We start from the raw sequence: 21,457 nt of genomic DNA, 5'->3' as shown, positions 1-21,457 counted from the left end.
CTGCGCGTGGGCTTTCTCTAGTTGCAGCGAGCGGAGGCTTTGGCTATTGCTTTCTCTTGGTCTCAGTTAATGTGTGTTGGGGGGAGGGAGGGTGGTAAACTGATAAAGGGGTTTGACTAGATTAAGAATTAATATCATAGATAAGAATACTTCAGGTAATGCTGAATTTTTCCTGTCACATCATATCATGAGATGCAATGTCTGGTTGTTCCTTTCATGAATGTCAAAGCAATCAGAGGGTTAAGGTGGTGACAGCTTGACTCCTCTACTATAAAACCCCCCATTAAATTTTCACTTTATGGCTTTAATATTCACTGACAAACATGTTGCTTATGTCCATAGGGTTGCAAACTGGTGATTTTCTATTTCTATCATTCCTTCTGCATTTATTATTTGGACTTCTTCCATAAAGAACTTTCATCAATGGTTTGGTTATTCTGAAATAAAGTTTGAAAGGCAGAATAAATGCTGATTCTTTCTTTTTATTTATCAGTTTGCAGACGAGCTGGTGCCCTAGTAATCTTCTGTGGCAACCAGTGAGGTTTGTTATGTTTAACATTATTAGGAAATTTTACGTATCTGATATAATTGCAATGAATTGTAATTATTGTTCTTTTTCTGAAGTCTAGATTTTTGCCATTAGTTTTTGATAGCTTGCTTATTCTCTGGTACAATAAAATAATCCAGGTTTATCTAGATACATTTCTCACCACAAACCTTCAATCAGCCATTTTTCCAAGAAGCCCAGGTTCCTTTTAGTTGAAAATCCACAATTTGGAAACTAGGGGTGCTCATTGCTACTGCATTGCTATTGCTTTTAGGTCTTTTCAGAATTAGGAAGGTTAGGACAGAGTTAGGAAGTACCCACTGGTTTGTGAAAGAAAAAATTCATAAATCATAAATTAAACTGATACATCCATTTCAAAGTTCAGATTACAGAGTGTTTACTTAACTTCTCTAGATTTATATGTCTTTTTTCTCCTAAAGTGAAAATCTTGGTTTCTAACATTAACATGATTATTTACTTTCTTTATCCTATGACAGACCTATAATAGTTTTAAAATAGCATTACCAGTATTATTTAAAACAATAAGACTACTGAGTGCAATTTAATATTTTTGTGGGTTTTGTTCTTAGGATATATCCTACTAGGGATGTAAACTCAAGATACTACACTTTAAAGTCACTTCTAGTAATGATTTTCTTTATGTGGGTTTAGCATCAACATGATCTACAGTTATGGCCATTTGTTTTCAATTTTTAGGGATTTCTTTTTATTCTTTAGTAATTCAATTTTTATATGTAAAACATTTACATGGTTCCAAAGTTAAAACTATATAACAAAGTAATTTGACAAAAGTCTTGCATTATGCTTGCCTGCCCCCCTAAATGTTGTTTCTCTACATAGGCAACACATTTTATTAGTTTTTTATTTATAACTAACTGCTTTAAAAATATAAGATATACATATTTATGCCCCCCTTACACAAAGTATTTAGGCTACTGTAAACAGTGTTCTGCATCTTACTTTCTTCATTTAAAATATATCCTAGAGATAACCTATATAATGTACAGAAATCCTCCTCGTTCATTTGTACAATCGCATGGTTAAGAGAGATCTTTTTAAAACATAAATCAGACCATGGGATTTATCTGCTTAAACCTTTTTAAAGGTTCCCCACTGCACTTAGAATTAAATCAAAACTCTTGACCGTAGTTCTCAAAGCCTTGTCTTATCTGGACTGCTAATAACTCCAAACTCATTTCATTTTCTACCCCCTGTAGCCCACTGTTTCTCTTGGATATATTCTTAAAGTGAAATTGCCAGATCACGTGATATTTCTGTGTTTAATGTCTTGAAGAACTGCTAGACTCTTTTCCACAGTGGCTGCACCATTTTACATTACTACTGGCAGTATATATAGGTTCCAATTTCTGCACATCTTTACCAACACTTATCATCTGTCTTTTTGATTATAGCCATCCCAGTGTGTGTGTGAAGTGGTCTTATTTATTTTTGACTGCATGAGTTGTTAATTTGTGAGAGAGGTCTCTTAAATTCTCTCATTGTGATTCAATAAATTACAGTTCTTTATCAAAGAGCTATACTCTAGGCATTATACTAGGTGTTGAGTGACAAACATGTTTCCCTTCTATATAGTACTGACAATGAATGTCATCAAAAATTTGTGATTTAATAGTAAAAAGGGCACAATGGTGTTAAAGTGATAGAAGATAATAAATTGAGTCTGTTCTCAAAGGATATCCTTGGGACTACTAGGATTAGCATTATTTGGGAAATCTTAGAAATGCACATTTTCAGGCCCTAGCTCAGATGTGCTGTAAGAAAAACACTCTCAATGTAAACTTTTATATCTAGTGAAATAGGCTTTGAAACTGAGGGTGAAATTAAACTATTTTCAGATAAAGAAAAGCTTAAAAAAACCATTGCCAGAGGACTGACACAACAAGAGATGCTAAAAGAAGTTCTTCAGGCTGGAAGAAAATGGTATCAGATGGAAGTATGAATCAATAGGAGGAATGAAGAGTGCCTGAAATGGTAAATATGTAGGAACATATAAAAGGTGATTTTTTTTCTCCTTTTAATTTCTGTGAAAGAAAACTGACAGTTTAGAGGAAAAACAATGATATTATTGTGGAAATTATTATATAAGTAGATGTAAAATGAATAGCAACAATAGGTCAAAGGATGGAAAAATTACTGCTGTAAGATTCTTACTTTTTATGTGAAGTGGCACCATATTATCTTTAAGTAGACTGTAATAAACTAAGAATACATATTTTAATGACTAGAGCAAACATTTAAAGAATTATATAAAGAGATATAGCTGTAAAGCTAATACTGGAATTAAAATGGAAAAATAAAAAAAGAATTTCTTATAAAACTAAATATGTATCTATCCAGTTCCACTCCTAGCTATATACTCAAGAGGAATGAAAACATGTCCACAAAAAGACTTGCAGAAAATGGTAATAGCAGCTTTAATGAAAATAACTGAAGACTAGGAATAATCAAAATGATCATCAACAATTATAGTATATTTATACAATGGGATACTATTCAGTAATAAAAAAGAACAAACTACTGATACATACAACAACATGATTGAATCCAAAAAACACTACGTTGAACAATAAAAGCTGGACATCAAACACTGTATTATCCCTATAAAGTTCAAGTGATAGAAATCAGAACAGAAGTTGCTTATGAGGGATGAAGATTAACTGGAACACAAGAGAATGATTCTGGGATGAAGAAACAGTTCTATATCTTGACTGGAGTGCTAGTTACATAACTGTGTCTAATTATAAAACTCATCTAATTGCAAACTTAACAACTGTGTGTTTCACTGTTGGTAAATTTTACCTGAGTGAAAAAATATTTTTAAAAATTCACAGAATTCAGTTAATGTAATCCACTACGCCAACAAGCTAAAGAAAAAAAAGCACATGATCATATCAATTGATGCAGAAAAAACATTTCCTGAAATCCAACACTCATTTGCAATTAAAAAAAACCAACAAAACAAAAACCTCTCAACAAAGTAGAACTAAGGAAACTTCCTCAACTTGGTAAACAACACCTTTTAAAAATCTATATCTAACATCATACTTAATGGTGAGAAACTAGATGATTTTCCCCAAAGATTAGGAACAAGGCAAGGATGTCCTCTACAACCAATCCTATTCAAGGTAGTTCTGGAAGTCCTAGCTATTAGAATAAGACAAGAAAAGGAAATAAAAGGTATACACACTGGCAAGGAAGGAAAAAAAAACTGTCTTTGTTGGCAGATGACATAATTGTCTACGTAGAAAATCAGAAAGAATCAACAATAACAACAAAACTTCTGGAACTAATAATTATTATATTGCTATAATCAATTTTGCAGGATACAAAGGTAATATACAAAATTCAATTGATTTCTATATTCAGCGGTGAAAGATAAATTTGAAATTAAAAACATAATACCAGGGGCTTCCCTGGTGGCGCAGTGGTTGAGAATCCACCTGTCAATGCAGGTGACACGGGCTCGAGCCCTAGTCTGGGAGGATCCCACATGCTGCAGAGCAACTAAGCCCGTGAGCCACAGCTACTGAGCCTGCGCATCTGGAGCCCGTGCTCCGCAACGGGAGAGGCCCACGCACCGCGATGAAGAGTGGCCCCCACTCACTGCAACTGGAGAAAGCCCTCACACAGAAACGAAGACACAACACAGCCAAAAATAAATTACTTAATTAATTTTTAAAAAACCAAACAAAAAGACATAATACCATTTACAGTAGCAACCCCCAAAATGAAATGGTTAAATATAAATCTAACAAAATAAGTACAAGGTCTATGTAAGGAAATCCACAAAACTCTGATAAATGAAATCAAAGAAGCACTAAATAAATGGAGAGATAGTCCATGTTCATGGAGAGTTACTGTCAAGATGTCAGTTCTTCCCAACTCGATCTACAGATTCAAAGCAATCCCAATCAAAATCCCTGTGAGTTATTTTGTAGATGTTGACAAACTGATTCTAAAGTTTATATGGAAAGACAAAAGATCCAGAATAGCCAAACAACACTGAAGGAAAAGAAGAAAGCCAGAAGACTGACACGACCCAATAGTAATACTTACTATAGAAAGACAAATACCATATGATTTCACTTATATATGGAATCTAAAAAACAAAACAAATGAACAAACAAAACAAAACAAAACCCATGGATACAGAGAAAAGACTGGTGGTTGCCAGAGGGGAAGGGGGTGGGAAATAGGTGAAATGGTGAAATGGGTGAAGGGGATCAGGAGGTACAAACTTCCAGTCATAAAATAAATAAGTCATGGGGATGTAATATACAACATGGGGGCTATAATTGAAACTGAGCAGGATACTGCAGGGCCTTCCCAGGTACAGATACCCTGTATCCATCTGCCTCTTCTATGTAGAAAAGCTTTGGCGTCCTAAGCTTTCCCCAAGTTCCAAAGAGCAAATTTAACCAGAGAAGTGAGAAAATGCAGAAAGAAAGGAAAACAGTCAAGCAAGACAAAATAATAATAGTTTAGCCATAAAACAAAGTCAAAGACCTTTAGTTCCTCCTCAAGGGCTATAGATAATATCCTGAGCCATATCCTTGAGTTGTTTTGCAGATACTAAAATCCCCACCAGGTGAAAGGAGTTAACTGCTGATCACTACTACATAGACCCCAGACCAGTTGGAGCCAGAAAACTGATAATTGAGATTCCTGAAACACCACCCTGTTACCTCACCACCAGCCAATCAGAAGGATATACCTGAGCTGTTTACACACCCTGTGATCCTCTCCCTCACCTTGCCTTTAAAAGCCCTTCCCTGAAAGCCATCAAGGAGTCTTTTAAGCATGAGCAGCCCATTCACCTTGCTTGGCTTTGCAATAAATGCTATACTTCCTTTCACCACAATCTGGTGTCAATAGATTGGCTTTACTGAGCATTGGTTCAATAACATAGTCAATAATATTTATTGCAAATTTGAAAGTTGCTAAGAAAGTAAATCTTAAAAGTTGTCATCACAAGAAGGTAAAAAAAATCTTGAATCAGATACTGTCCAGCCCCTGGATCTGAGGTCTGATTGTCTCTCTAAATCTCCATTTCCTCATGTGTAAAATGTAAATAATAATACTGATCTTTAAGGATCGTTGGGAGAATAATATGAGGTGCTATATATGAAGATATTTAGTAAGCAGTCTCTTATTCCATGATTATTTACTGAGCAGCTTTCTAGCCTCAAGGAACATAGCAAGATGAATAAGGCCCTGCCCTTCTGGAGAAAGACAGTAATCACATAAACAAGTGAATATCCAATATTATCTCAAGTAGTACTAAGTACAATGAAGAAAACCAAGTCAGGTGTGGTGGAGGTGAGATCCACCTTCAGGAGGGAAGGGCTTGCTACCCAACTGAGGGAGTGTGGTCAGCTGATGGCCTCCAACTGTACACCCCTTCAGGACCTGCCTCAGCTGCAGAGAGATGCCTCCCCGACATCCCACTGTTCCTGCGGCAGCCTCCACCTGGAACTAAGTAAGATAAGCTGGAAAAGCCTGGTCATTTTGGCCCCTAGGCCATCTCTGATGGGCAAAACCGGTTCCCAAGCTCCCCAAATCACAGTTCCATTTCTTCCTCTGCCCAGTCCTGCTTCCACCCTCTCCTCTGCACCGGCGTTGATTCCTCTTAAATACCTTGCATCCCAAACTCCATGTCTGTGTCTACTTCTTTTTGGAGAACTCAACCTGACAACAGGGTGGGAGGAAACAGAGTTTGTGAGTTTGGGTAGGGGGTCAAGGAAAGACTTTTAGTGCAGATGACATCTGAGCAGAGCCCAGAATGAAGTGACGGCAGGAACAGTGAGAGCATCTGGGGAAGACTGGTGCAAAGCGCAGCCACACGTGCAAAGGCCCTAAGGAAGGAAGGACCATGAGCGGTGCGGTCAGAGTGGATTGGGTAAGGGGAGAGTAGTAGTAGATGAGGTCAGAAAGAGGACAGAAGCCAAGATCACATGGGTTGTTGAATCATAAAAACTACTGGCTTTTATTCTGAGTGAAATGGGAAGCTATGTGGGTTTGGAATTGGCAAGTCACGTGATATGTCCTATGTTTTAAATGGAGCACTCTGGCTGCTGTGTGGACAACGGGTTGGGGGAGGGGGGACCAGAGAAGTAGAGGAAGCAGGGATACAATTTAGGAGAGTATTACATGACCACAGTTACCTGTTAGAAAGTAGTAGTCATCATTGTAATACAGTAGTAATATAGTAATTATAATAGTAGTTGCGGTCACAGTGGTTGGTAGGGAGTTTCCTTAATCCCACAGCACTGGGTTGCCATGTGGTATTTACATGCTGCTCATTTGCACATGGGTCATCTGCATAAGGCCTCCCATGATGCAGTGGGTGTGTCAGACTGGACCTTTAGTGATCTTAGCCCCACACCCAGCTATTTCCATCAGTATGAGAGGACACTCTGTATCCAAATACTCAGTGTACAGATTCTGGTCTCAAGCTTTGTGAGTACTGATTTCATTTTCCAGAAATTTTTATCACCCATTTCAGCTGCCATGCCGTCTTCTTTAGTAGAGGGCTGAGCAGCGTATGTTTTCTTCAACAGAGCAGCTGTAAACCTCAGCTCTAGGGAGGCTGCATCTGTCTTTCTCTGCTCCGCCTTCTCAGACTCTGTATCCTTTTCCTCAGATTTCTCTTTGGCCACAGGAGCTACTATGGGTTGCTGATGCTGCACAAACAGGCAGTCCTGCTTGGAGAGGGTTCTTGAGGCCCTAGCTCTGGAGGAAATTCAATAATCGACTAGACTGAGTGATGTGTTTAGGACGCCGAGGCTGAAACAAACTATAATTCACATTCCCTAGGTGCCCTACTCTGTAATAAAGCCTGAGTGTCAGACAGCCCAGCCAAGAGCTAACATATCTGTTTGCACTAGCCTTGTGCTAATGGAAACATGTCAGAAAAGGAAAACATTTAGCCAACTGTCTAATGCAAAGGGGTTCTCTTCAGCCAAATGAAGAATGATCACCTATACATGGCTATATGAGTGTGTTAAATGTTAATATCTAAAAAAGTGTTGATCCACATAAAAACAAAAAAGACTCACTATAAAACTACAGTAATCAAGACAATGTGGTATTAGTGAAAGAATAGACAAATATATCAATGGAATAGAATAGAGAGCCCAGAAATAGACCCACATAAATAAAGTCAACTAATTTTTGACAAAGCAGCAAGGCAATACAATGGAGAAAAGACAGTCATTTCAACAAATGGTGCTTGGAACAATTTAACATCTACATGCAAAAAGATGAATCTAGACACAGACTTTATACCCTTCACAAAAATTCACTCAAAATGTATTACAGGCCTAAAACTAAATAACTCCTAGAAGATAACCTAGGAGAAAATCAAGATGAACTTAATTTAGATACAACACAAAATGCACAATTCATGAAAGAAATAATTGATAAGCTGGACTTCATTAAATTAAAAACTTCTGCCATGTGAAAGACACTCAAGGGAAAGGGAAGTCAATCCACACTGGGAAAAAATATTTGTGAAAGGCACACTTGATAAAGGCCAGTTATCCAAAATATACAAGGAACTCTTCAGTGCAACAGTATGAACACAACCTAATTAAAAACGGGCAAAAGATCTGCACAGGTACCTCTCCAAAGAATATATAAGGATGGCAAAAATGCATGTGCTCAACATTACCTGTCATTAGAGAATTGCAAGTTAAAACAATAATGAGGCAAACTGCACCTATTAGAATAGCCAAAATCCAAAAACAAAACAAAACAAAAAACCCCTGGTAATAGCAAATGCTAATGAGGATGCAAAAAGTAACAGGAACACTTATTCAAAATGGTACTTTGGAAGATAGTTTCGCAGTGTCTTACAAAGGTAAGCAAAGCCTTATCATAAAATCCAGCAATCATGCTCCTAGTTATTTACACAACTGATTTGAAAACTTATGTCCACACAAAACCTGCATGTAAATATGTATAGCAGCTCTATTCATAATAGCCAAAAGTTGGAAGTAGTCAAGATGCCCTTCAAGAGACAAATCAATAAACAAACTATGGCATATCTAAACAATGGAATATTTTTCAACAATAAAAAGAAATAAGCCATCAAACATGAAAAGACAGAGATGAATCTTAAATGCATATTGCCAAGTGAAAAAAGCCAGTAGCAAATGCTACATTCTGTAATAATGCCTTATATGACATTCTGGAAAAGGCAAAACTATAGAGAGGGTAAAAATTATCAGCGGTTCACAGGAGCTTGAGGGGGAGAGGAGGGATATCTGAATAGATGAAGCATAGGGGACTTTTGGGGGCAGTGGGGGCTTTAGTTGTTAAAATTATAGTCCATGAGGGTATGGGTTAATAATCCTGATACGGCTATACTTACATATTGTAACAGAGCAATTAAGAAAATGGATGGCAGACGGTAGAAGTCCAGACAGATAAGCAAGGGAAGAAAGCTAGAATGATCCATGTGGTAATAGATTTGAGTTAGAGACATCAGTATGAACTCATGTGTAGCTTAATATAGATATAAATAATTACATATAGAAATATTTATTATATGTGTATATACACAGATTATCTACACACATATATTTCCTTGTTCAGTCAGCTGAGAGGGTCTAGAAACAATGACACCCTAGTAGCAACAAGCACGTCTAGTGCTCAAATGTTGGTTTTTAACACCATTCTCCAATCAAAGGAAGCAGAGCTCTTTAGAGAAATGACTCATTCTAGGACCAAAAGAGGAAATATACAAGATGAGCCTGCAGCATCTTATAGTGGCAGAAAGTAAGGAAGTGCTACAAAAAATCCACACTACCACAATAATGGGTGTTTGGAAAAGGGACACCAGGGCCAAGTAAAATATCTCTAAACAGCCAAAACTGAATCAATTTAAGCAACAAAATAAGTAAGGTACTATTGGATTATAACCCAAAGTATAAAATAAATATCTATGAGCCCACACTGATATAAATAAGTGATTGAATTAATTAATAAGAAGAGACAAATCTCCCTTGCAGAACAATTCAAAATGTGTAAGTATTCCAACCTCAAAGAGGTGAGCATAACTCCCCATTCTTTATGTGTGAGCAGTATATAGTAACTTCCTTCCAAAGAGTACAACGTGGAAAGGGGGAAAAGAGTAACTTTACAATTGAGAAACCTGATACCCCTCAAAACCGTCAAGGTCATCAAAAATAAGGAAAGTCTGAGAAACTGACACAGCCAGGATGAGCTTATGGAGACAACTAGATGTAATGTGGTGTCCTAGATGGGATTCTGAAACAGTAAAAGGGCATTAGATAAAAACTAAGGAAATCTAAATAAAGTATGGACTTTAGTTAATAATGATGTATTTAATGATTCATTAATTATAACAAATGTACCATATTAATGTAAGATGTTAATAATAGAGCAAACAAGGTGGTCACTATATGGGATTTCTGTACTATCTTTGCAATCTTTTTGTAAATCTGGAAATTTCTAAAAAATAAAAATTATTGAAAAATTTTGAAGGTTTTATATCTACACAGTTTGAAAATTTTAAATATCCTTCTAAATAACTTTTGGGTAAAAGAGAAAATGGAAAGAAAAATTACAAATAATTCAGAAATATACAACATAAGTACGTTATACCTGAGAAGCTCTGCAATATGGATTAAGCAATATGCAGAGGAAAATTAATATTTGTAGCCTTAAATGTATCCTTTAGAAAATAATAAAGTTTGAAATAAACTGAGCACAGATTTGAAGAAAAATAGTAATGTAAAGTAATAAATGAATAAATAACATATAATTAAAAAGTAATATAAAGAATATAAATGGAAGGAAAAAGAAAAATTAAATTTTTATTAAATTTATAAGATCATTGGTGTCTTGACCAATAAAACTGTGTTCCTAAAAACCAATAACTATAGGCAACTATAATTTTTTTAAAAGGAACTACAGAAAAATACCATTTAGGGATGAGAAATACTTAACTCCAGGTATAGGAGAGATTTTTTGAAATTATAAGAGAATTATCTATATTATTTCTATCCATAAATTTGAAAATTTAGGAAGTTTATTAGTCAAAACTGCTTTGGATGCAAATGACAGACACTCATTTCAAAATAGCTACAGCAAAAAAGATACTATATTGATTCATATACCTGAGAAGTTCATAGGATAGTGCTGGTTCCCAACATGGCTGGGTCCAAGAGCTCGGTGTCATAAGACTATCTCTCTCCCCACTGTATCCCTCAGCTCAGCTTATCTCTCAGTTCATGTATCTCTCTCCATGTATCAGAGAAAATGGATATCTACAGCCACAAAATTTCATCTTCCTAGTTTAAAAACCAAAGTAGACCAAAAAAAAAAAAAAAAAAAAAAAAAAAACCAAAGTAGAAAAAGAAAAATTCCCCTCTCTGATGTCTTATATCAATCCAGGAGAAGATTCTGATTGGCCCTGTTTGGATCTTGTGTCCATCCCTGTGATTGAGTGTCCCAAGAATGACATTTCCTTAATTTGGTAAAGAGAATCAGAAAACTCAACACCATATTTAGTGATGAATTATTAGAAGCATTTCTGTTAGAGAAACAAGAGGATGAACTCTGTCACCACTATCTTTGAACACTGTATGAGAGTTCATAGTCAATGTAACAAGACAAGAAAAGGTAAATATCTTGGAAGAAAAAAACTGTTATTAGTTCCAAATATCTAACTTTGAAAAATCTAAGAAAATTAACTTAAAAAAAAAATGACATAGCAAGATTCAAGACAGACAATACAAAAATCATTAGTTGTCCTACATTAGCAATAACCAATAAGAATATAAAGTAAAGTCAATTCTTGGGACTCTGGATTGGCCACCAGAACAAAATACAGACAAATATATGTTTTATAAAAACTAATATTTGAAATGGAAGCATAAGAGCCTCTATTTACCTCACCACCACCACCAATATCTCTCTCCCCATCTGCCACACTTTTAACTTGTCACCAGAACCTCATTGGGAATTATCTTGTTAGATCTCTATCCTCTTTGACACGGAGGGATCCCTACAGTATTCACAGTACATTCTATTTCTATTCAACTGTACCATTATTTTTTGTATCAGAATTATTTGTGTGTGTATCTTATTTCCTCTATAGATGATCAGCAACTTCCTCTTTGTGTGCCATCCCCACAATATTTTGGGTGCAGTAGATACACCATGATTATCAACTTGAATTGATAATTCAAGATGGTATGGGTAAGAAAGAAGGAAATGGAAAACAAACTAAAGAGGAGTGGAATGATAAGGGTCAGAAAAGGTTGGTGGAGACAAGTCATTTGAGCCTCTCGTATGCATTCTTTTCTCTGGGTAAATCATCATTATCTAAATTCCTTAAATTTCAAAATAATAAAAATTCTAGAGCAGAGTATTCAGTATTTGGGGAATTACTGGTGAAAATATTAGGAAATATTCCCCATATAAAATAGCCCAAGTATGGAGGGCTTCCTGATTTTTTGAAGACTTGAATTTAATTCTTCCTTTCCCATTCTCCACAAATTCTCCCAAATATCCCTTTCTCTCTCCTTGGCCTCACCTCTACTTTGCTTTTATTCTCTTCTGTTTTCCCACCCTCTTTCCTTTCTTCTCTTCTAAATCTAGGTTCTCCCTTCTCTTCCATTAAGCCTGGTGTCAAAGGGGGCTGAGGAAGCCCTGGTTTTGTGTCTAACTCAGCCATGTCCTCTGTGGTATAGGAATGAAGAAGTCAGAAGCGGTCAAATATTTACTGAGTGCATTCCACGTTTGGAAAGAGTGAGCATTGGGGAATTAAATAGAACTGCGTTGAAATCAGGCTCCACACTTACAATCTCTGCACCTCAGTGTTCTCATCAGGAAAACAAAGACAATACTAGCAGCTCCCATAGAGAGTTGTTGTATGGATTAAATAAGATATTGTTTGTACAATGTCTAGTTCAAAGTAGGCACTCAGCAAATAATAACTATTAGGGAACTATGGTTGAAAACCAAGGAAGGGAACAGAAAGGTCATACTCCAGTTTTTTCTCCCACTTTCCTCCCCTCTAGCCTAAATTCATAGGAGTTGGGAGAGGAAAGAAGGCTGGGAGGCGAGAGTGCAGGCAAAGCAATACTAAACCTTAAATCTCAATCCCTAATTTAGCTACTGAATCAAAATTAAAGACATCGAGATGACAGTTTATATTTCATATACTGGATTTATCGTTTATTCCAGAGAAATTATCTAAGCAATAACATTGTATTTGGAATACAAATCTCAAAGAGGAAAATGCTCTTAGACAAAAATTACAGTGAAACTGACACACCCCAATTACTCACTGGCTTCTCAAGAGAAAAAGAAATCTGGTGATGTTATTCCTGCCCTTGCCCACTCCAATATCAATACAGTTCCAAATTCTCAGAGGGTAGTAAAAGCTCTTGTCTTTCACACAATAACTAACAAAGCAAACTCCCCAAAACCCATGGGGGTACTGTGGTTGAGGGGGAGGGGGCAATTTTATCTAATTAATGAATTTTCCAAACATTTAATATTTGTTCTACATAAAAAATATGAATGCCTGTTGTAGACCATTTATTCCTAGTGGTAAGTAATTGCAATTCATTTGGAAAGCATCTTCAAAGCAGGCAGACACATTTTTCAAAACACCAGTTGACTACATAATTACTGCTACACTTATAAGCATTCCTCTGATGAAAAACAAAAGCAGGGGCGGGGGGCGGGGAGGGGGGAGCAAGTTTCACTACAGTCCCCTAAGAAAATGTTTCACTTCTCTCTGTTATCATTCAGCCTTGGCCATATCTGATTTCAGTGTTAGTGAATCTACTGGACTTTTAAGTAATAAAGAAAAGAACACATTCTGGTTACTGCTGAAAAGAAATTTCATCAGTTTTCCTGTTAGTATGAGTCATAGCAGAGAAGAATTTGATGATTTGCAAGAAAAAAACCACAGTCCACTAATAAGCACTCCAAGCCTTTAGGCCACAAGAGAATGGAATCAGCAACAAATTTTACTTTAAGTTTTTTCTTTGAGTGCCTACTGTGTACTAGCACTCTTCTAAGATTTGTGAATACTCTTTTTAAAAATACAGGATATAGTGTCTGACCTTAAGGAGTGCTTAACTTGAAATTTTCTTTATAAGAAATCAGCACTCAAAGAAAGAAAGAAATCAGCATTCTTTGAATCCTCTGATGTTGAGACTTAAAAAAGCAATCCAAAGAGCTCAGCCTTCATTCACCATTAGAACAAGGATAATAATAACATTAATACCCAAATTTCACCAGCTCCAAGCCTCCCATTGGCTTGACCATGGGAAGTCCAATTTCTTAGAACCTCCCCTTTAAAGTCATTTCCTAGAGTCTGCAAAGCTACCTACAAACATACACAAACATCCACAAACACTGAGCTGGGGAACTCAGAAGGGAAAGACACCATAGCAAAGTTGTTTGAGCCTCAAAGTGTTAAGTGGTTAATCCAGCAAACTCTTTCATTTGTTACCTTATTAGCAGTTTCGGCACTAACAGTTCACCAAGGGGGTCACAACATCCTGCCAATGCTGGACATCTAGTCGCCTAAAACTGACCTTGAAAATTGAGAGGGAGTTTGGGATGTTCCACAGTAAAGTTGTTCAGTCCCCAAATTGTTCTGGACAGCTCACTCACAAGTTAGAAACAGACATTTTCCTTGGGGCCTTTACTCACCAGGCTGGTAAGGTCAGGATTTTGGTAGCAATCCCTATGGTGCACCAGGAGCAACCACTCCATAAAACACTATGGCCTTGCTGCTGGGTTTGACTTTGCTATGGCAGCTTCCTTCTTCCCTTATGGTGACTTAGCGCTCCAGTGCTCCAGTCATTTCTCCCTGTTGTCGGGCCTCTGTGGGAGCTATTCTAGTCCATCAGGCATGCTGCCTGAAGCCAGGGGTGTCAGGATCCAAGTGTTGTGTTCCAGGATGCTCCTTGGCCCCTGTGCAAATCAGTGTCTGGCTTTCTTATCAGAATCACCTGAGCCCCACCTCTGGCCCAGCCCAGAAGCTCTGTAGCGCCAATACTGGGAATATCACTACCAGATGAGTGATCATAAATGACAGACCAATGTTAATGGTAAGCACACTGAAAATGTAAAAAGACTTCTTGGTACAAAATGATATTTTTACCTATCAGTTACCCAGTTCAAGGAGGGCAGAGGTGGTTGTGTGTGATTAGATGGCTATTTAAAGTAAGTAGTGCAAGAGAAATTCATAATAAGTCCACAAGTATTAATATTTTGCATGCAACTTTTCTCTTCTCAAAAAATTAAAATATTATATTTCACAATATTATGTGCTCAGAACCAGAAAGCAAGCAGCAATATACCGGAAATAATCTGTTTAAGGGATTTGAGAGATTGAATATAGCAATTTGGACATATTTTAGTTTCCAAGGCCCAGAAAGATAGAGGAGATGATAGGTAATGTTTATTGAGCAGTTTCTATGTGTCAAACATGGTACTAAGTAATTTACATGCATTGTCTCACATGATCAAACGATGCCTTGAGGTAGCTACTATTATGATCTTCACCCTACAGATAGGAAAACCAAGATTAAGAAAATGTTCCAACATTCTAAGCTAGTAAGAGGTGGAACTGGGATATGAACATTGGGCCTCTGATTCTGACACCTCTGTGCTCACCGCCTCCCCCGTCGCTTCATCATGGGTTTGGCTGCCAAATTTGACTTCTAACCCCATTTCTGCTCCTAAAGGGTCACTTAACCCCACTACCTGTCTGTAAAATGGAAGAATGAGAATTCTCTGAGCTAACATTTGCAAAGACTCAATGCAACATTATCATTACATAAGAGGGCAGAGTTTACCCCTATGAGAAGGATGAGGGGGTCAGAAGACCCTCCGGCTGCGGAATCCAGCTCTGGGGCACCGTCAACAATGCCCAGGCACATTTGAAGAGGGGCAGCACTGTTACCAGGTGTAGTGATAATGTGATTTGAGGCTTGAAAATAATGTGGGCACTCTAGTCACACTGCTGACCTCAGACCAGCACTGACTTCCGACAAGGAGGTTCAGACACACTGGATTTACTTTCATTCTTACCCAGACTATTTTTACCTTTGTCCAAAACAGCTCAAGTCAGGAACACCAGGATTATCTGCTTCTTTCATGGTCATAAAAGTTGTCTCAATTACCAAAGCTGATTATTCTCCACAGATGCTCTCATGCTTCTTATCACAGTGTGTTATCACAGAACACAAAAGCTCAGAGGCCCCTACCTATTTGGCAATCTCTTTTCTAAGGCTTGGATTCCCCTTTAAATGATACAGATACAGCCAGTCTATGAAGTATCTATTCTATCTTCAGTTTGAAATTCTTACAGTCACACAAGTTTTGTTATTAGGTTCTGCATCTATACAGGCAGCTGGACATAGATGCACTGCAGGTAGCCACCTATGGAGCTTTGTGTTTATGATGAAGTGTAATAAGGCAAGAGGAAGAGGGGAATGGGTTGAGCCCTTAGCCAAAGGACTGAGCATTCCAGCCAGCTGATGTCCTGGTATCATTTGCCCTGAAAGGTGACTGCAACAGAAGAGAGCCATCCGCTACAGTCTGCCTGTTTAAGAAAGCCCAGTCTCTCTCCATGTCTAGTCCATTCTGGGTTGAGCACTGATACTGAATATTTATCACTGAGTCCCTATATGCCAGTTCATATTTAAATCCATCATTTGTTAATTGATTGCTATTGTCATTTCTACTGTAAATCAACATAAGTAATTTCCATGTATGGGTTTGTTAGTATCTTATTCATTGCCCATGGACCTGGAAATCAATGGAAACCAAGTAGAGTTCCCTCTTTCCAGCTTTAATTGTAGTAGTTTCCATTGGTCTCTCCTGGATTTTCAGGGTTCTGTTCACAGGATTGCCTCATTTTCCCTTAGACTAGACTTCCCTGATGGCCATCATCATCATAATGTCAACATACGTTGAGTACTTACCATGCTTGAGACATTGTGTAACTAATACACGTATACTTCACATGAATGACCTCACTCAATTCTATAAGGTTATTATCATTATTATTATTACCTGTATTTTATAGTTGAGGAAGTTGAGTCATAGAGAAGCTTCCTGTCCACAGATCACAAAACTAGAGAGGGCTGGAGCTGGAATTTATACCCATGTCTGTGTGACTCCAGATTCTGAGCTCTAAAGAGCTCCACCATTTACACTTCTCCTTGACTAGGACCGAAAAAAAACTTCGTTTCTACCAGTTTCACTAAAACAGTGGCCCAATGAATGGCTCTCTCTGGGGGCAGGTTACAGGCTATTTACTAAATTATAAGAACATGAATTTAGTCTGAAGTGAATGACAGCTACCTAAATGTGGTAAGTCTAAGTGATTGTCTAAATTAATCAGTTTCAGAAAAAACTGAGCTGCTTTGTAAGGGAAAACAGTTGGTGGGAAGAAATATGGGTCTCTTCTTCTTATTCTTTTCCGTGTGCCATTGGGTAAGTCACTTAGCTTCTCTGTGCTTCAAATCCTAGAATTGGACTGGATACAGCTTAAGGCAGTGTTTTTCAAACTGCATCTCACAAGCCATTAGTGGGTTATGAAATCAATATAGTGAGCCACAACCATTATATTTTAAGACATTAAACAGGATAGAAGAGTAGAGCATAAATATATATTTTTTATTTTCTACTATTCTAATACTATAAATAGTATAGCACTAATACTATAAATATATTTATATATATTGTTCAACATGACTCCATGAATGATAAGAAACCAAGGTAACACAACTAACCTCATGATATCAGCTCTGCATGTCATAACTTGTCAATATATAGGTAAAATCCTCATGAGATATTGGGTATATTCTTCTGATCTCATTTGCTTTGAAGCTACACTTCTCTTGTTTGCTCAGATAGGGCTTAGAAATCTGTATATTATTAATGATGGACAGCATACATACAAAAAATGTAAAAATCATAAGTGTATGGCTTGAAGAGTTTTAACATAGTAAACATATGATAACTAGGTAACTAATCATATCAAGAAAAAGAACATACTAACATACCAGAATCCCTCTCATGTTCTTTTCCCAGACTCTACCTCTTTCCAACAAGGTGAGCCAATATCTTGACTTTGAACAGTATAAATTGGTTTTGCTTTTTTTTTTTTTGGAACTTTATATAAATGAAACTATACAATATATACTTTCCTGTGTCTGGCTTTCTTTGCTCAACATCAGGATTGTGAAATTTATGTTGTCACTATATTTGTGGTTTGTTCATTCTTTCCAATTAAGGAGTGTTACAAATAGTGCTGAAATGAACTCTTATACGTCTTTTGGTGCACATATATATGTATTTCTGTTGGGTAAATATATAGGAATGAAATTGTTGGGTCTGAGGGGAGAGCTCTCACAAGACGCTGAGCATGCTGGCACCCTGATCTTGGACTTCCAGCCTCCAGAACTATGATAAATTCCTGTTGTTTAAGCCACCCATTTGGTGGTATTTTGTTATGGCAGCTGGAACCTACAGGTTTTGAATGCCATTTTAATAGTTTAACTAGGTTCCAAAAGAAAACTGGAAGTTAACTTTCAGAGGGATAACTTAGCCAACTATTTCAAAGCATTAGTTCACTTATTTCCAGGGAAAAAGCATTCTCATTTCTGTCTTCATCCCAGAGACAAACCCTTCAGAGGTATGTGTAGGTTGGTCTAAATCCACAGTTCCAATACCCAACATTGGCAATAATGGTCATTGATGTAGACAAGAGCTTCCCCCCAAGAATTATTCTATACATAAAAACTGAAAATGAGTCCTAAACATGCTTATGACTCAAAACAGTACTGATAGTACAATTTTTGTAAGTCTATCTATCTATCTATGTATATCCATACACTCATACCTATAAACAGGAAAAGAAAAGAAAAAGCCTAATGGGGAAACAGAGAGTCTCATATATGTCAATAGGACTGGAAATTGGTTAGTCCTTTGTAGAAGGCAATTTGACAAACAGCTTTCAAATTTTAAATGCATGTGCTCTGGGCTTCCCTGGTAGTGCAGTGGTTAAGAATCCGCCTGCCAATGCAGGGGACATGGGTTCGAGCCCTGGTCCAGGAAGATCCCACATGCCGCGGAGCAACTAAGCCCGTGTGCCACAACTACTGAGCCTGCACTCTAGAGCCTGTGAGCCACAACTACTGAGCGTGCTGCAACTACTGAAGCCCGCACGCCTAGAGCCTGTGCTCCGCAACAAGAGAAGCCACTGCAATGAGAAGCCCGCGCACCGCAACAAAGAGTAGCCCCTGCTCGCCACAACTAGAGAAAGCCTGCACTTAGCAACGAAGACCCAACGCAGCCAAAAATAAATAATAAAATAAAATAAATAAATTTATTAAAAAAAAAGAATGTGGTAGGTAGTTCTCTATGTGTACTGATGTGGAAAGCTGTCTATGATGTACTGTTAAATGAAAAAAGCAAGTCAACAGAGCAATATTTAAAGTACAAGCCCAACAAAGAAACTTCCTATATACGACTCTGTGTGTGAAAAAGCATAGGAAATAGGTCTGGAAGAACAGTGTTGGTCATGGTTACCCCTGGGGAGAACAGTAGGACAGAGGGTAAAGGGTGTGTATTCATTTGCAAGGGCTGCTGTAACAAAATACCACAGCCTGGGTGGCTTAACCAACAGAAACTTACTTTCTCACAGTTTTGGAGGCTAGAAGTCAAGGTGCTCACAGGTTTCTTCTGAGGCCTCTCTCCTTGGCTTGTGCATAGCCACCTTCTTGCTGCGTCCTCACGTGGCTTTTTCAGACGGGATACCAGTCTGATTGGATTGGGGCCCACCCTAACAGCCTCATTTAACTTAATCACATTTTAAAGGCCCTTTCTCCAAATAGTCACATTCTGAGGTACTAGGGGTTAAGACATCAACATATGAATTTGGGGGGACACAATTCAGCCTATAATAGGGTGACTTCTGCATTTTGTCTATATTGTCTCAAAATTTTATGATAAGCATGTATTTTTTAAAATAAATTTATTTATTCATTTATTTTTTGGCTGCATTGGGTCTTCGTTGCTGCATGCGGGCTTTCTCTAGTTACGGCGAGCGGGGGCTACTCTTTGCTGCAGTGAGCGGGCCTCTCATTGTGGTGGCGTCTCTTGTTGCAGGGCACGGGCTGTAGGAATGTGGGCTTCAGTAGTTGTGGCACGTGGGCTCAGTAGTTGTGGCTCGCGGGCTCTAGAGCACAGGCTCAGTAGTTGTGGCGCACGGGCTTAGTTGCTCTGCGACATGTGGGATCTTCCTGGACCAGGGCTCGAACCCGTGTCCCCTGCATTGGCAGGCGGATTCTTAACCACTGCGCCACCAGGGAAGTCCCAGCATATATTTCTTGTGTAAGTTTAAAGACAATTAGAAAGATAGGAAAATACTGACCGGAAGACAAATGTTAATAGCAAAATATGAATAGGAGTTATCTCTAAGGCTTATAGGTGATCCTTATTTTACTTCCTCCATGTTTTTTAATGTTTCTCTCATGCTCTTCAATGAACATGTATTGCTTCTTAATTAGAAAACAGAATAAATATTATTTTTTAATGAAATGAATAGATCCAACAGCTTCCCCTTCAATAGCCTGGCAATTAGACATACTCCGGGAAAGCATCTACCTTTGGAACTGGCTAGTGATCTCTAGCAATTTACAATGACACTTCACTTATAATAAGCTATTTAAAATATGTGATCATTCAGAGATGGTATGTGATTCTTAGGTTATGAAAACTTCTCTCAATTTTCTAGGTTACAATAGTAAAGTGAATCTAATCTTAAAGTAGTAGCCTTTTCAAGCAATTATTCAAATTAAAGATTTTTCAAATGAGTATTACATTATGCCTATAGTACGAACTGCACACTTTTTCTTAATTTACTAATATTTATTAAGTAATGAGACTTAATCCCAACACCAATAATAATAATGTCCTATACATATAGACTATTTTTTCCAAGAGATGTACATCATAGTTATTAATTAGATAACCCCATTATATTATGAAATCACCTGTGGACAAATGTGTTAAGAATAAGAAAACAAAGAGCTTGTGAGTCGAACACTTACCTGCTTTGCCTCAGGGTTTGGAGCTCAGTCAGAAACACACGTGAGATTTGCTGACTTCTGAGTTAGGCAACTTTTCCTCGGAGCCCACATGAGCAAAGTTCCGTCAGGTAATAGGTTTGTCAGTCTAGCTCTCAGGAGAGTTCCAGTCTGCATGTAGAGAAGCACAGGACAGAATTTCCTAATAAGGAAATTGCTGCACATTCCCCCATGTGGCTATTTGAAGGATGAAGCAATGACATCTTCCAAAGTGGCATCTCCTTTTTTTCCCCTTTTTTCCTTAGAAATTGCCTTTAGTGCTGGTAAGAATGGATTTTCCAAAGACAGAAAGCAATCTAAAGTGACAAATAACTGGAAATTTTGAAATTTTCCTTTTTGTGGTCAGTAATCCCAACAGCTTTCTTCCCATTGGGGAGCCACTCATAACTCCTGACTATTCATTCATCCACTGGAATGCAGCAGATTTGGAAATTCCCATCCGCCATTCTTGTCAGGGATCCATTTCTTCACCATGCCAAGTCTTGTCAACCACAGAAGTTTGAATTTAGAACTGAGCAGGTTTTCTATTGCTTTCACGCTTTAGGAGCAATAAGTCAAAACAAATACTTTGAGGACTTCCCTGGTGGCGCAGTGGTTAAGAATCCGCCTGCCAATGCAGGGGACACGGGTTCGAGCCCAGGTCCGGGAAGATCCCACATGCCACAGAGCAACTAAGCCCGTGCGCTGCAACTACTGAGCCTGAGCTCTA

The 21,457-nt window shown here is 37.7% G+C and overlaps 1 protein-coding gene across 11 annotated transcripts in view; it reads right to left on the bottom strand.

Annotated features, from left to right (window-relative positions):
* JAK2 (Janus kinase 2) overlaps nt 1-20,859 on the bottom strand; it is a 244,896-nt gene extending 224,037 nt beyond the window's left edge. For 10 of the 11 annotated variants that reach the window (XM_082470861.1, XM_082470860.1, XM_082470863.1 and 7 more), the window contains exon 1: nt 20,713-20,852. The gene's annotated coding sequence lies outside the window, so the exon portion shown is untranslated. Of the gene's footprint in view, nt 1-20,712 lie in introns of all 11 variants that reach the window. The other variant, XM_082470856.1, reaches the window with a different exon arrangement.
* Nucleotides 20,860-21,457: the final 598 nt, after the last annotated feature.

Source organism: Balaenoptera physalus (genome assembly GCF_965194825.1).
Source record: "Balaenoptera physalus genome assembly, chromosome: 7".
NCBI classification, from domain to species: domain Eukaryota; kingdom Metazoa; phylum Chordata; class Mammalia; order Artiodactyla; family Balaenopteridae; genus Balaenoptera; species Balaenoptera physalus.
Note: the sequence above shows the minus strand (reverse complement) of the source record. Positions and strands in the feature narration are given on the sequence as shown.